Source organism: Mesoplodon densirostris, chromosome 6, assembly GCF_025265405.1.
Source record: "Mesoplodon densirostris isolate mMesDen1 chromosome 6, mMesDen1 primary haplotype, whole genome shotgun sequence".
Classification (NCBI taxonomy): domain Eukaryota; kingdom Metazoa; phylum Chordata; class Mammalia; order Artiodactyla; family Ziphiidae; genus Mesoplodon; species Mesoplodon densirostris.
In genome coordinates this window covers 120,398,335-120,414,693 of record NC_082666.1, presented here as the reverse complement: position 1 = coordinate 120,414,693, position 16,359 = coordinate 120,398,335, and positions in this window count along the sequence as shown.

Here is a 16,359-nt window from a genome sequence, read left to right as displayed (position 1 = left end):
CATTTTAAAGTACCCGTTAACTATATATATACGTACAAGGAAAAGAAATTATCGAAAACCTTATGTATTTTGTCTTATAAATAGTAAAGTCATTGCTGCCAGTTTTGCAATTAGATCCAAGCTTACAGCCGTTGGCTTATTTCTAGAGAAACCTGAATCCCGTTGTTCACGTTGCTAACAACTGTTAGGCGCTGCCCCTCTTCCTCAGCCATTTGAGAAAATATAAATAGAGCTTTTCCTGCAGGAGGAAGGGCCTGAGCCATCACCTGAAAATAGACGATAGAGACAGATGGAAAGGGAAGGGGACTGGCTGTGAAGAGCAACAAAAATAGGGGCTTCCCTGGTGGCGCAGTGGTTGAGAGTCCGCCTGCCGATGCAGGGGACACGGGTTCGTGCCCCGGTCCGGGAAGATCCCACATGCCGCGGAGCGGCTGGGCCCGTGAGCCATGGCCGCTGAGCCTGCGCGTCCGGAGCCTGTGCTCCGCAACGGGAGAGGCCACAGCAGTGAGAGGCCCGCGTACCGCAAAAAAAAAAAAAAAAAAGAATAACAAAAGTAAAAGCAGGGAAGGCTCGGGGGAGGCAGAACCAAATGGGAATGTGGGCGTATGGTGAGCACAGGAGTGCGGAGCCCCAGCCTGTGACCACGGAAAGGAAAGCATAATAATGTTAAAAGAAAACCTGCTTAAATAATTTTTGAGGCAATGCAATAAATATAGGCCTCTGTGTCTAAGGGCAAATACATTAACATATACCAAAGTCATCTAAAGATGTCTACATTTTATTCCATTTCTTAGGGAAGAAGTGAAGTACGTGCTTCCAGTGGTTGCCCCTGTTAACAGATCTGCAAGGCAGCAGTTCTGGGTTTTGGTTTGTTTTTCATCTGTTTCCATTTGCCCCATGAGTCTGGAATGCACAAGTGGATTTTTTTTTTTTTTTTCCTCCTGAGATCCCGAAATGCTAATAGTTTGCACAGAGGTGTTTGCGGTGCTCTCACTGGCCTGGGAGCAGGGAAGTGAACGTCATCTCTGTCCGAGACACACTGTCTTCTTATGGAAAGTCATCAAAGACACAGGAGCACCCTTTGCAAAGCCCAACGTGCAGATTGGGGATTTGCCTGGAGCTGAGCGTCCCACCCGAGGAAACGCTACACCCCGAAGGGTCCTCCCAGCCCCATCTCATCTGGGAGCCTGATGGCCTCAGCCTGTGATCTGCTGCCTTTTAACAAAGGAGCATTGATTGATGTGTTGCGTTTTCCTTTGTCCTCAGCAAGCTTAGCGCCCCCTCCTGCCTTCTGTTAACGCTTCCATTGAGGCTGAAGAGCCTGCTTGGCCTTCCATCTCCGCCATCACCCTTGATCCTGTTTGGCAGGTGGATTGCATCTGGGCTCCAGACTTCACGGCCACTTAACCATTTCTGTCAACAGCCCCGTTGTGTGTCAGAGACCCAAACAAGAAGGCCCAACAAGAAAGGCCGGCCTTAAGATTTCCACCCTGAGAAAACTGCTGAAAGCTGCTCACAGAACGTGGTGGTGATGAGCACAGAAGACGGGCTTCTTGTATAAACACAGAAACTCAAGGGAGGGAAAAGGAGATTTTTTTTTTCTCCTGAAAAAAGGAGAAGGGGGAAAAGTTGGTCTGTGGCCAGGTCACCGGAAGACAGAGTGCATTCCTAATTCCCAGCGTGGGACATACTCTTTCACTGTATTATTTCTGTAAAAGTCCCAGGCTGGTTCTTCTCGCTGTCCCCCCAGGTTTATACTTGGTAATTTTGATACCACCTTCCACCCTTTTCGTGATAATCAGAGTTTGAAGTGGGCCATTTGGGAAGGATTAATCATCCTCTTCTTGCCTGTGATTGCACATGACTTTAAACTCCAGGAACCAGACTCAGCACTTTCTCCTCCTAAAAGTCCATCTTCTCCACCTGGCACAAGCTTGATTTATTACCTAGATTTTAGATTCAAAAAGATTGAGACACTTCAACGTTCAATGGGCTCCACTCAGCCTTGTAAAGTTCTTTATTTGGGTCATGGCAGCAAAACAGAATTTTCTGGAAGTTCCTGGCCGTTCTCCATAACGTTCAAATTACATTTTAAAATCCTCTTCAACCTTCTGTGGCCCTGTTGTCCATCGGTCTGTCTGTTCCATCCCTGAATCCCCTTGAACATGGATCATGACATTTATAACTAATCCAACAAAGAAAACACCACGTAGCACACAGTGTTTCATAAATACCTATAGTCTAATTTAAAAAGCTAGTTGCTTTGTCAAGTCACTAACTCTTTAGGTCCATAGGGTTTGGGAAACACATATTTTACAAATCTTTTATTCTCAATCTTCTCTCTTTCCAGATGGCAGAGTTTTTGTGCAGATTTAAAACCACGTGCAGTGTGGTGTGAAGGGTGGGTGGAATCCCAGGCCTCTCTCTCTCTTCCCTCTCACCATAAAGTTTGTTAAGGGAGTGAAGCATTTTAAAGCTTTATGTAGAAGAACTTAGGAGAACCAAATTTACTTCAAGTGGTTTCCTTACTTCTTAACCATTTAGTCTGGGGAAAAAAAAAGGAAAAAGAACCCCCCAAATTAGGTATTGATGTGTAGAGGCAAAATAAGATGGGGATTTTCTCCAAGCCCAGCTTGGAGGAAATAATCTCTGTATATGATCTTATTCTAAGCATAGCTTCAGAATTTTTTTTTCCTTCTAAATCGTCCTAAATTTAGCCATCTTTTAAACCCCACCCTCAAAAGCACCAAATGCAAGGAGAGGAGAAGGATGGATTTAGCTGCATCAAAAGTAACAATTTCTGTTAACAGCCATCACAGTCAAAGCTAACAGGTGGCAGACCAAGACGGTATTTGCAGTAACTAAAACTGAAAAGGGATTAATACATGTTATGCAAGGTTTCTTGTAAATCAACAAGAAAAATGAAATCCAAAAGAAAAATGGGCTATGGGAGGAGTTCCCTGGCGGTCCAGTGGTTAGGACTAGGCTCTTTCACTGCCGGGGCCCCAGGTTCAATCAATCCCTGGTCAGGGAACTAAGATCCTGCAAGCCAAGCAGTGCAGCCAAAAAAAAAGAAAAATGGTTTATGGGTGATCCACAGAAGGGTGAGCCTGAATGACTAACAAGAAGGAAGAAACTGAAGGAGCCAGAGATGTGCAAATGGAAATAAAGAGCTGCCACCTGGGGCTTCCCTGGTGGCGCAGTGGTTGAGAGTCCGCCTGCCGATGCAGGGGACACGGGTTTGTGCCCCGGTCCGGGAGGATCCCACATGCGACGGAGCGGCTGGGCCCGTGAGCCATGGCCGCGGAGCCTGCGCGTCCGGAGCCTGTGCTCCGCAACGGGAGAGGCCACAACAGTGAGAGGCCCGCGTACCGCAAAAAAAAAAAAAAAAAAAAAAAAAAAAAAAAAAAAAAAGCTGCCACCTTGCGCCCCTGGAATTGACAAACTTCAAGTGTCGGCAGTGACGTGGGGACCGTCGCTTCAGTATTGCTGGTAGTGGTGGAAACTACTTCAGGCACTCTGGGAAGCTGGCAGCACTTTAAATTTAGCTGTGCGCATGTCTAAGACCCAGCGTTCCCCAGAGCCATTTCTACCTGGGTCCATGAGGAAACTCCAGGAGGATGCTCTCAGCAGTGTTATTTAAGTAAAAGGTGGCAGGTGTGTACTGTGAGCACTGTGCAGCCGTTAGAAACAACTCGAGGTAAGTACAGCAGGGTGGATGGATTTTAAAGACAGTGCTGGCTGCTGAAGAAAGATACGAGATTGGTAGCATAATGCCATTTATGGAAAAGGGAGGCCCACAACACTGTCTTACAAGGGTGTGCATGTTTTGACTATTATACTTTGAAGTGGATGTGATGGGGGACACAGATGGGCTATGAAATAAGGACAACAGATAAACCTGGTCTTGTGAGGCAAAACTATACAATGGAGGAAAGACTGTCTCTTCAATAAATGGTGTTGGGAAAACTGGACAGCTACATGTAAAAAAAAATGAAATTAGAACATTCTTTAACACCATACACAAAAATAAAATCAAGATGGATTAAAGACCTAAATGTAAGACCAGATACTATAAAAACTCTTAGAGGAAAACATAGGCAGAACACTCTTTGACATAAGTTTCAGCAATATCTTTTTTCTTCCATCTCCTAGAGTAATGGAAATTAAAACAAAAATACATGGTACCTAATTAAACTCAAAAACTTTTGCACATCAAAGGAAACCATAAACAAAACTAAAAGACAACCCACAGAATGGGAGAAAATATTTGCAAATGATGAGACTGACAAGGGATTAATTCCCCATATGTACAAACAGCTTATGTGGCTCATTATCAAAAATAACCCAATCAAAAACTGGTTACCAGGGGGAAGGGTGGAGAGGAGGGATAGTTAGGCAGTTTGGGATTGACATGTACACACTGCTATATTTAAAATGGATAACCAACAGGGACCTACTGTAGAGCACAGGGAACTCTGCTCAGTATTCTGTAACAACCTAAATGGGAAAAGAATTTGAAAAAGAATAGATACATGTATATGTATAACTGAATCACTTTGCTATGCACCTGAAACTAACACAACATTTTCATCAACAATACTCCAATATAAAATAAAAAGTTAAAAAAAAATAACGGGCAGAAGACCTAAATAGACATTTTTCCAAAGAAGACATACAGATGGCCAAGAGGCACATGAAAAGATTCTCAACATCGCTAATTATTAGACAATTGCAAATCAAAACTACAATGAAGTATCACCTCATACCAGTCAGAATGGCCATCATCAAAAAGTCTACAGATAATAAATGCTGGAGAGGGTGTGGAGAAAAGGGAACCCTCTTGCTCTGTTGGTGGGAATGTAAGTTGGTGCAGCCACTATGGAGAACAGTATGGAGGTCCTTAAAAAACTAAAAATAGAACTACCATATGATCCAGCAATCCCTGTCCTGGGCATATATCTGGAGAAAAACATGGTTTGAAAGGATACATGCACCTCACTGTTCATTGCCCCACTCTTTACAATAGCCAAGACATGGAAGCAACCTAAATGTCCATCGACAGATGAATAGATGAAGAAGATGTGGTATATATACAATGTAATATTACCCAGCCATTAAAAAGAATGAAATAATGGCGTTTACACCAACATGGATGGACCTGGAGATTATCATACTAAGGGAAGTAAGTCAGACAAAGACAAATATCATACGATATTGCTTATATGCATAATCTTAAAAAAAAAGTGATACAAATGAACTTGTTTACAAAACAGAAACAGACTCACGGACCTAGAGAATGAACTTATGGTTAGCAGGGGAGAAGCGGGGGGAGGGATAGATTGTGAGTTTGGGATTGACACATACACACCGCTATATTTATTTTTATTTATTTTTATTTTTTTGCGGTATGCGGGCCTCTCACTGTCGCGGCCTCCCCCGTTGCGGAGCACAGGCTCCGGACGCGCAGGCTCCGGACGCGCAGGCTCAGCGGCCATGGCCCACGGGCCCAGCCGCTCCGCGGCATATGGGATCCTCCCAGACCGGGGCACGAACCCGCATCCCCTGCATCGGCAGGCGGACTCCCAACCACTTGCGCCACCAGGGAGGCCCACACACCGCTATATTTAAAACAAAACCAACGAGGACCTACTGTAGAGCACAGGGACCTCTGCTCAATATTCTGTAACAACCTAAATGGGACAAGAATTTGAAAAAGGATAGATACAGTTATAGGTATAACTGAATCACTTTGCTGTACACCTGAAACTAACACCACACTGCTAATCAGCTGCATTCCAATCGAAAATTAAAATTAAAAAAAGAAAAACTGGTCTTCTGGTTTTAGGCTGACCAACCACACCCACTTGCCCAGGTCTGCCTTGGTTCTCACATCCCAGTGAAGCCTCAGTTCCGGGCCTGCGCGGATCTTTCTTGCCCCATCCCTACCCAGTCTCTCTTCAACATGACAGCTGTGAAAAACGCAATTCATATCATGACATTTGTTTGGCAAAAACCCATCCAGTTGGCTATTTCACTCCAAGGAAGAACCAAAGTGTTTAAAATGGCCTGTAAGGCCCTACGCAATATGCCTCCTCCGACTCCACACCTCTCTAACCACATCTATTTCTCCCCCCACTCACTCTGCTCCAGCCCCACTGGCCTCAGGACCTTCCCTGACTTCCTGTCCCATGGATGCCCACCTGGCCACCTACTTAAAGCTGACACTTCTACCCCTCCTCAGCACTCTCCGTGCCCCTTACCCTGCTCTAATTGCTCCCCAAGGTCCTACCTCCTAGCATATTCTTTATTCATTATGTTCTTTGTGAGGCCTCTACCGGAATGTAATCCACAGGGGCAGGAGGGTCTCATGTGTTTCTTTTGGTGTTGGATCCCCAGTATCCGGCACAGGGTCTAATACACAAAAAAAGGCTCAATAAACATTTGTGGGATGAAGGAAAAGAAGATCCCTGCAGGAAGGGGTAACAGTGGGCTAAGAACTGAGGAGTGTGTATGCTTAACTCTGCCCTCTGTCCCTGGGCCATGGGGAAGGGAAACCAGGCTCAAAGGACTTCCTTTACTGGATGGAAAGTACCTCCTGGACAGAACCATCCTAATAGCAGAAGATTATGATGGGCCAGGCAGGCTGCACTTTATGACCTCACATAATCCTGAAGACAACATCTTGAGGAGATGCATTTATTATTCTCACTTTATAGGGTGGGGAAACACACATGGAGAGGTGATATCACTTGCGCACAGCTACACAGCTAGTCAGTGGTAGGGCTGGGACTTGGCATCGGGCAGCCTGGCTCCAGTCGACTCCAGATCTAGCTGCCCAGTATGGCAGCTGCCGGCCACAGGAAATGTGGCCAGTCCTAAGTGAGATGGGCTGCAAAGAACACACCAGATTTCAAAGACTTTGTATCCCCCGCAAAATAAAGAAAATATCTCAATCTGTATTGGTTACATAAGACATAATATATTGGGGTTATATTGAGTTAAATAAAATAGTAGATTAATGTCATATGTTTCTTTTTACCTCTTTGATGTGGACACTAGAAACTTGCAAATTACTTGCGTGCTCACATTTTATTTCCATTGGACAGCGCGGCTGTAAATCCTTGCTTCTCAAAGCATGGTCCCTGGACCAGCAGCATCAGTAGCACGGGGGCTGGATAGAGGCTCTGAATCTCAGGACTGGTCTCAGACCCTCCTGAAGCAGATTCTTCATCTCACACCATCTCCAGGTCAGTCATAATTCACACTGAAAGTTAAGCAGTGCTGCTCTAGACCAGGAATCAGCAGAATTGTTCTCCAAAGGGCCAGATAGGAAATATTTTAGCTTCACAGCCCATATGACTTCTGTCCAAAACTGACTTCACTCTGCTTTTGTAGTGTGAAATGAGTCATAGACAACATGTAAATGCATAGGTATGGCTTTGTTCCGATAAAACCATTTTTCTTTACAGAAGGTGGGTGGCAGGCCAATTCCATGGGCAGTGTCTGCCAACCCCTCCTCTAGACCACTACACTATGCTGGGCCTCATATTAGGGAGGGTCATCCGGCCTCCAGATACCATCCTCCGCCTTTCATTTCCTTCCGCTCGAGAGTTACCATTATTTCTGCTTCCTAGCAGCTGTTACTTAGATGCCCCATAGCATCCTCCCCCAGACCTCATTCCTCTGAGCACTACCTGGTAACTCAGACCAGAAACCTGCATGTCATTCTAGACTTCTTTCTTATCACCCTCTCTCTCCATATAATAATCACCAATCAAGTATCAGACTCATCATTTTTCTTGGATATAAGTTTCCAGGCGCAGCCTCAGTCATCCTATCTCAATAGCTTCTCCTGAGAGCTCGATCAGGGGCCCCATTGGCAGGTCTGGGGCATTCCACCCCCACTCCACCCCCACCCCCCACCCCCGCGCAGGAGCTGAAGTCCACCTGCTGTCCAGCTGCAGAAAGAGATGTCGCCACCTGGTGGCTGCTCTAACCCTCATTTCTCTCTCTCTCTCTCTCTCTCTCTCTCTCTCTCTCTCTCTCTCTCTCTCAGGACCTGAACTGCCCGTCTGAAGAAGCAATGTATCCTTTGCAACAGAATCACAAGCTAAAAGTAGTCATTTTATCAGCGTAAGTCCAGAAAGGTCACGTGAATTGTACAAAGTGAGAGGGATCTAAGTCCACTGTTAGAGGGAAACCAGAGGTGCTCCCTGGATAACACACCTGTGTCTCCCCGGGCCCCTCCTCTGGAAGTTTCCACTGCTCACTCACCAGAGCAGAGGGTGGCCTGAGGCCTGGAGAGCTGAGGTCTAGCAGGACAGACTCACCCCTCACTCTCACACATGGGTCCTAAGCTGGGGTGGTGAGGCGTGAGTGGCAGATAGTGAGAAATTCAGTTCAAACCAACACACTGGGATCGCAGGTAGATTAGTTTCCTGTGGCTGCCATAGCAAATTACCACACATTTGGGTAGCTTAAAACAACAGACATTTTTTTGTTGGCCTCAGTGTTCTGGAAGCGAGAAATCCAAAGGAGTCGGCAGGGCCAGCCTCCCCACTAAGGCTGTAGAGAAAAGCCTCAGTGAGAAGGAGCCCTGCCTGACCATCTGGGTCCCTGGATCCATCCGGGCTTCAATTCACTCTACCCTTGGACTCCCCCCATTTCATGAGCCATGATGCTTTTGTGCCTAAGAGAGCTCGAGTTGATGAGCTTGCAATTTCCACTTGCAATTAAAAGAGCACTGATGACTATAGAGTTTCCCCCTTACAATGCAATTCTTTTTTTTTTTAATTCTTTTTAATTAAAAAAAAAACCAATTTGTTTTGTTTTCGTTTTTGGCCACGCCACTTGGTATTCGGGATCTTAGTTCCCCGACCAGGGATCAAACCAGTGCCCCCTGCAGTGGAAGTGTGGAGTCCTAACCACTGGACCACCAGGGAAGTCCCTGCAGTGCAATTCTGATTCTACCTCCCCAGAATTAGGCCACACTTCACAGGTTGAGGGCACAGTCCCCCTCACAAGACTACCCTCACTTCAAACACCAGCTGCAAGTTCTGAAGTCCCCAGGCCCTTGCATTTCTGACCAACTGGCTACAAATTCTGGGCTTCTCACAATACCCTCAGGTTCAGTAACTCTCTGGAATGACTCAAAGAACTAAGGAAAGCACAATACTTACAATTACAGTTTTATTATAAAGGATACAAATCAGGACCAGCCAAATGAAGAAACATATAAGGCAATGTCTGGGAAGGTCCTAAACAAGCAGCTTTCCTGTCCTCAGGACACACCACCCTCCAGGCAACTAGATGTGCATCACTAACCAGGAAGTGCCACCAAGTCTTGGTGTCCAGAGTTTTTATCGGGGTTTCATTATATCAGCATGATTGATTGAATCATTGGCTACATAATCGGATTCAATCTCTAGCCCTTTTCTCCAGAGGTTGGGAAGTCAGACTGATATCATGTAGCCCCAAACCCCAATCTTCTAATCACATAACTGGTCCTTCTGGCATGCCCAGCCCCCATCCTGAAACTAGCCAGGGGCAAACCATGAGTCATTTTATTATCATAAACTCACGTGGCCCGAGGGGCCGACTATAAACAACAAAGACACTCCTATCACTGGGGAGATTTCAAGGGTTTAGAGGCTTCCTGTCCAGAACCAGGGACAAAGACCAGACAAATTCTTTATTAAACAACCCCTGACGCACAGACTCTGAAAAAAAAAAAATCTGCAGTTACCGCAATACAGCCAATCCCTGAATAGCATCTGTACTCTCTACTCTCTCTGCTCCTCAACTAAACTGACAGAACTTTCCCTGACTTCGTAGGGAACAAGTGAATGTGTTTGTAAAAATATGAAAACTGAGAGAGGTATGAACTTCTGATTTTCCAAAAGGAGAGAAGTCAGGAACTGACAGTGAGAGAGAATGCTGGGTTGGGGAGCCATGCAGGGCAGCAGGGCCAGCTTTGTGCCTGCTCTCAGGACTCCCTGGCCTCAGAGAAATCCAGCCATTCATTCCACAAATATTTATTAAACAAAGGTATTGAAATAGCAGTGGAAAAAAAACAAGGAAAATAAAAAAGCAAGCTCTGCTGCTTTTTATGTAAGCTGTAAGCTGCAAGCTGCTGTGGAGCTTACATTCCAGTGGAGAAGAAAACAAATGAATAATGTACCACAGTATGCTCCAAGGTTTAAAGGCTAAATGTAGAAATAAAACATGGAGAAGGTGAATAGGAAATGCCAGAGGGGTGGGGGATGGAAGTGAAAATATTACAGTCAAGAAAGTTCTCCCAGAGAAGATGGCATTGGAGCAAAGTCTAAAAGGAGGGAAGGAGACCCAGAGAAAGACGGTTCTAGCACAAGGAAACCTGTGCAAAGGCCCTGGGGCAGGAGCAGGCCTGGGGCATTTGAGGAACAGCAGTGGGACTGGAGCAGAGAGATCAAAGAGGAGACAAGGTCAGAGAGGCATGGGGTTGGTGGGCAGAGGGTCTGTTTTTATGCCAGTACCATACTGTTTTGATTCCTATAGCTTTGTGGTTTGAAATTAGGGAACATGATGACTCCAGCTTTGTTATTCTTTCTCAAGATTACTTTGGCTATTGGGGGTTTGCTGTGGTTCAACACTAATTTTAGGATTGTCCTGTTTCTGTGAAAAATTCCATTGGAATTTTGATAGGGATTGCATTGAATCTGTAGATTGCTTTGGGTACTATGGAAATTTTAACAATATTAATTCTTCAATTCATGACCATGGAATATCTTTCCATTTATTTGTGTCATTTTAAGTTTCTTTCATCAATATCTTAGAGTTTTCACCCTAGTATTTTCTGTTTCATTCTACTAGATTTCTTTTTTTTAATGATAATTATGACACACTAAATTGATTTTATGACCAATTAACATATGGTAACCTAAGAAGGAGCCTTCTCTGCTACTATGTAACGACGACGATAATGATATCATCTCATGTTTCTCAAGTGCTCACCAGAGAGGGGGCAGAGTGGTAAAGACCCCAGGCTCCAGGCTTAAACCACCAGGGTTATTCTGACTCAGCCATTTCTGAGCTATTTGACTTTGAATAGGTTACTTGTATCAGCAATGACCCAATACAGCTACCACTAACAGACACCCCCCAAATCTTTGCTTAAACAAAATCGAAGTGTATTTCTCTCAGATTTAAAAGCAGTTTAGAGGTGAACAGCCTAGGTTGCTTCCTTCAGGTTCTCTCCTCCACCATTCCTAGAGTGTGGCCTTCATCTCTATGATCCAAAATGGTTGCTAGAGCTCCAGCCTTCACATCCAGATCCCAAGCTGCAGAATGGAGAAAATGAAAAGGGACACTCTCCTTTCCTTTTAAGGAGACTTCCAAAGTAAATGCCTTGCAAACTTCTGCTTTCATCTCATTGGCCAGAACTTAGTTGTGTGGCTGTGCTTACCTGCAAAGGAAGGTGGGAAATGTAGTATTTTCACCAGGTAGCATTCTACCACCTAAAAAGGATGGTTTCTGTTAATTTGAGAAAGGGAGTATAGATGTTTAAGACTCTGCCAAATAAGCTCTGTGTGCCTCAGCTCCTGGGCTGTTGTAAGAACTTTGGCTTTCACCCTCGAGGTGACGGGAAGCCAGTGCAAGATGCTGAACAGAGGAGTGACAGGATCTGAATGATATTTTAAAAGCATGACTTGGCCTGTGGGCTCAAAAGTTGACTGTTGGGGCCAAGGCAGAAGCAAAGTGATCAGCTGGGCTATTTCAATCATCTAAATGAGAGGTGACAAGCAGAGGAGGTGAAGAGTGATCAGTTTCTGGAGATCCAGAGAAGGCAGACAACAGGACTTGGAGTGAATTTGGGGGTTAAAAGGAAAAGAGACATGGGTAGATTTGGGGAGATGATCAGGAGCATAGTTTGGGACACAACCCAGTTGAGGTGTCACTTGGATACCCAGTGGTGAGTTGTACAGAGGAGTCTGATGAGTTTTGGAGAGGGCCAGGCTACTGATATACATTCTAGAATGGGCAGCATATGGAAATAGTTAAGGCGAGGAGCCTGGATGGGATCCCCCAAATCTGAGCCCTGGAGCCCTCCAAGGACATTAAGCATTAAGAGATAGGAGAGGGGCCTCCCTGGTGGCGCAGTGGTTAAGAGTCCGCCTGCCGATGCAGGGGATACGGGTTCGTGCCCCGGTCTGGGAGGATCCCATATGCCGCGGAGCGGCTGGGCCCGTGAGCCATGGCCGCTGGGCCTGCGCATCCGGAGCCTGTGCTCCGCAACGGGAGAGGCCACAACAGTGAGAGGCCCGCATACCGCAAAAAGAAAAAAAAAAAAAAAAAAAAAAAAAAAAAAAAGAGATAGGAGAGAGACAGGCAGGCAAGTCATTACCATTAAAAAAGGGGGGGGGGGGCTTCCCTGGTGGCGCAGTGGTTGAGAGTCTGCCTGCCCGTGCAGGGGACATGGGTTCGTGCCCCGGTCCGGGAAGATCCCACATGCCACGGAGCAGCTGGGCCCGTGAGCCATGGCCGCTGAGCCTGCACATCCGGAGCCTGTGCTCCGCAACGGGAGAGGCCACAACAGTGAGAGGACCGCGTACCGCTAAAAAAAAAAAAAAAAAAGGGTGGGGTGGGTAGTGCTTACCTTCAGGGCAGGGAGGCAGTTTGGGGAAGGAGCCTGTGGGTTGTGGGGATGTTTCTGGGATGCCAGTAATATTCCAGTTCTTGAGTTGGATGGTAATTACATGGGTGTTTGCTTTGTATTAGTTATTATGCTCATATTTATATTTTATGTACTTTTGTGTATAACATATAAATTCTTAACTAGGTTATATTCCATAATTTGAAAAGTTTTCAGATGATAGATAGATAGATAAATAGATATATAGGTAGGCAGATAGATATTGGACTAATAAGGAAAAACTAGGAGAATGAGACTGAATGGCCATAAATTATTTATATTGAGCCATAGGGAGCTGCATTTTCTTTTTTATCTTTCTTTTTTTTTTTTCTTTTCTTACAACAGCTCAGGAGCTCGAGGGATCCTTTAAAGGAAAATAATTCCAATTCCCAAGGTAGAAACTGCAAGGAGCGAGGGGCCATGTTCAAAGACTGGTGCTGCGCTGGCTTAAGCATCTCTGCTATGGTCTCTTAGCAACCAAGGCGGACAGTAGCAGGAGATGGGCCTCTGACTGCACTGATTTTCCTTGTGTTGCTCCTCCACCAAGAGTCAGAGAAAAAAGAACAAGTAGCCTTTGTTATCTAATTCAACCCCTCGTTTCCTGGGGAGAAAACCTGGGGCTGGGGTCCACGTTGCCTGATGTTCCTGGGGCTCTCCACCGTACACGTCCATCAGCCTGGAAGAAGTCCTCTGGCTGCTGCTGGCACATTGCCAGCTCCAGAGAATAAGAATAAAAAGGAAAATAAGATCTTCGGGTTTTTTTTTTTTTTTTTTTGCGGTACGCGGGCCTCTCACTGTTGCGGCCTCTCCCGTTGCGGAGCACAGGCTCCGGACGCACAGACTCAGCGGCCATGGCTCACGGGCCCAGCCGCTCCACGGCACGTGGGATCCTCCCGGACCGGGGCACGAACCCGTGTCCCCTGCATCGGCAGGCGGACTCTCAACCACTGCGCCACCAGGGAAGCCCCAGATCTTCGTTTTATTATGAAAATAGTTTGACCTCGTGGACCCCCTGAAAGGGTCTTGGGAACCCCCAGGGGTCCCCAGTCCACACTCTGAGAAACACAGCTAGCCTAGAGCACTAGTGGCCAATTGGGGGATGGGTGTCACCTGGAGGAAAGGCAGGGCAGTGACCTGGGGAAGGTGGTATTGGGGAGACACAACACTCTCCCCACATCTTTAGGGTGCCTCGATTTACTGGGCAGATCCCTTTGGTGGGAGGGCAGCGGGGGCTCAGAGTAACACGTGGAATGTAGCTGTGCGGCAGAGAGAATGGAGACAAAACCCCCAGGGTCACGGCGTTACCGACGCCAGCGGCGGCCAGGAGGCCGTCTTAGTCACCTCAGGCTGCTGTAACAAAATACCACAGACTGGGCTCTTAAACAACAGGTATTTACCTCTCAGAGTTCTGGAGGCTGGAAGTCCAAGCTCAAGGTGCTGGCAGATTCAGTTCCTGGTGAGAACCCCCTTCCTGGCTTGCAGACGGCAGCCTTCTTGCTGTTCTTAACTCGGTGGCAGGAGAAAAAGAGAGGGCTTTGGTCTTCCTTTTCTCATCAAGCCATGAACCCCACCCTGAGGGCTCCGCCCTTGTGACGTCATTGAACCCTCATCACCTCCCAAATACCATCCCACTGGGGGCTAGGCTTCAACATATGAGTTTAGGGGGATGTAGTTCAGTCCGCAGCAGTGTTCCTGCCATTGTGGTGAACAAGGTAGCCCTCGGGGTTTGGGCCTTTTTTCTGAACCATGACTTCCCACCCTCCCCAGATATTTCAAATAAGCAACTGCCCTTGCGGGCTCTTGGGGACCTTCTCCCCAGGGGTGGAGGGGCTGGCGACAGCAGGATTCTCACCTCTCTCCCTCCCCTGGGGTGCTGAACTGGGTCTGGACGTGCAGGAGCCTTATAAATGCCAGTGGCTGGAATGGAACGGAGTCAGGCTGTGTCCTCAGCCAACCCTGAGCAGCCTGGGCAGGACACTCCGAGCTCTCCGGGATCCAGCAGGGCTTTGCTGGGCTGCGGCCGGAGGAGGCGCCCTGCCAGATGCCAGCCCATCATGGGGCAGAAGTGCTCCCATTTCTGTCTGGCCCTTCCCCTCCCTGTTTTAGCTGCATCTTTGAGACAAGGTGGTTTGAGCTGGCAGAAGCCAGGTGTCTGGGAATGAGATTTGGACCGATTATTTTTTAACTTTTTTTCCCTCTAAATGACTGTGTGAGGTGAAAGTCTCCATCTTCTCTCAGTAGGAGACTTTCGGGTGGAGGGGGCGTGTGGGAAGGGAGGGGGGCAGCAAAATTCTAATGTGGGAGAAGCTGGTCTTCAGAACCTGTCACCCCATATTCTGTGGCTTTGCCAAATTCCCAGGGTCCAGTCTATGCCCAGCCCTACCCCACCTGTTCCCAGATGTCCCGAGGCTCGTCCCTGAACAAGGATTAAGCTGGTTTCCCAGGTCTGTGTCTTTCTCTTGCCACTTCCACCTGGACCAGCCTCTTCCCGGCCTGTCTAGTCCTTACCCTCTTCTTCTGCCACTGACCCACCCGTGCAGCCCCTCCAGACTCCATGCTCCCCCCCTGCCCCACCTGGGACTCTCCAGTCTCTCTGATCTCTGCTCACTGCAAAGTGCCAGGCATTTTGACCTGAATCTCATACTGTTTTGCTTGGTTATTTAATGTTTATGTGATTTTCACTCCCAAATCACGACATAAGCTCCAAATCATGATATAAGCCCAGTACAAGAACTGCATCGAATGTTATTTATTCCTAGTAACCATCCCTCTTCCAAATCCTAGCCATTTTATACACACACACACACACACACACACACACACAGATAGGAAGGTATGAAGGAACTCTAGGTGTTTTATGAAAACTGTTCAGAAAATAAAGACAAGCCACAGACTGGGAGAAATATCTTTGCAAAACACATATCTGATAAAGGACTGTTTCCAGAATACACAAAAAACTCAAAATTCAACAATAAGAAAACAAACAACCCAATTAAAAAGTGGAGGAAATACCTGAAAAGACGCCCCACCAAAAAAGATAGGCAGGGGCTTCCCTGGTGGCGCAGTGGTTGAGAGTCCGCCTGCCAATGCAGGGGACACGGGTTCGTGCCCCAGTCTGGGAAGATCCCACATGCCGCGGAGCGGCTGGGCCCGTTTTCCATGGCCGCTGAGCCTGTGCGTCCGGAGCCTGTGCTCTGCAGGGGGAGAGGCCACAACAGTGAGAGGCCCGCGTACCGCAAAAAAAAAAAAAAAAAAAAAAAAAGGCAGATGGAAAATAAGCACATGAAAAGATACTCCACATCATAAGTCATCAGAGAAATAAAAATTAAAACAACAATGAGACACCACTACATACTTATTTAAATGGCCAAGATCTGGAACACTGACAACACCAAATGCTGGTGAGGATGTGGAGCGACAGGAACTCCCATTCGTCATTGCCTAAGGGAATATGAAATAGTACAGCCACTTTGGAAGACAGTTTGGCAGTTTCTTACAAAACTAAATGTACTCTTTTTTTTCCCCACAACGACTGTGCTTTACGTGACTTTTTCCCCCAATTGTGTTTTATTGTGGTAAAACACACATAACACAAAATTTACCATCTAACACAAAATTTACACTTACATTGAAGTGTACGGTCCAGTGATATTAAATACATTCATAATGTTGTACAACCTTCACCA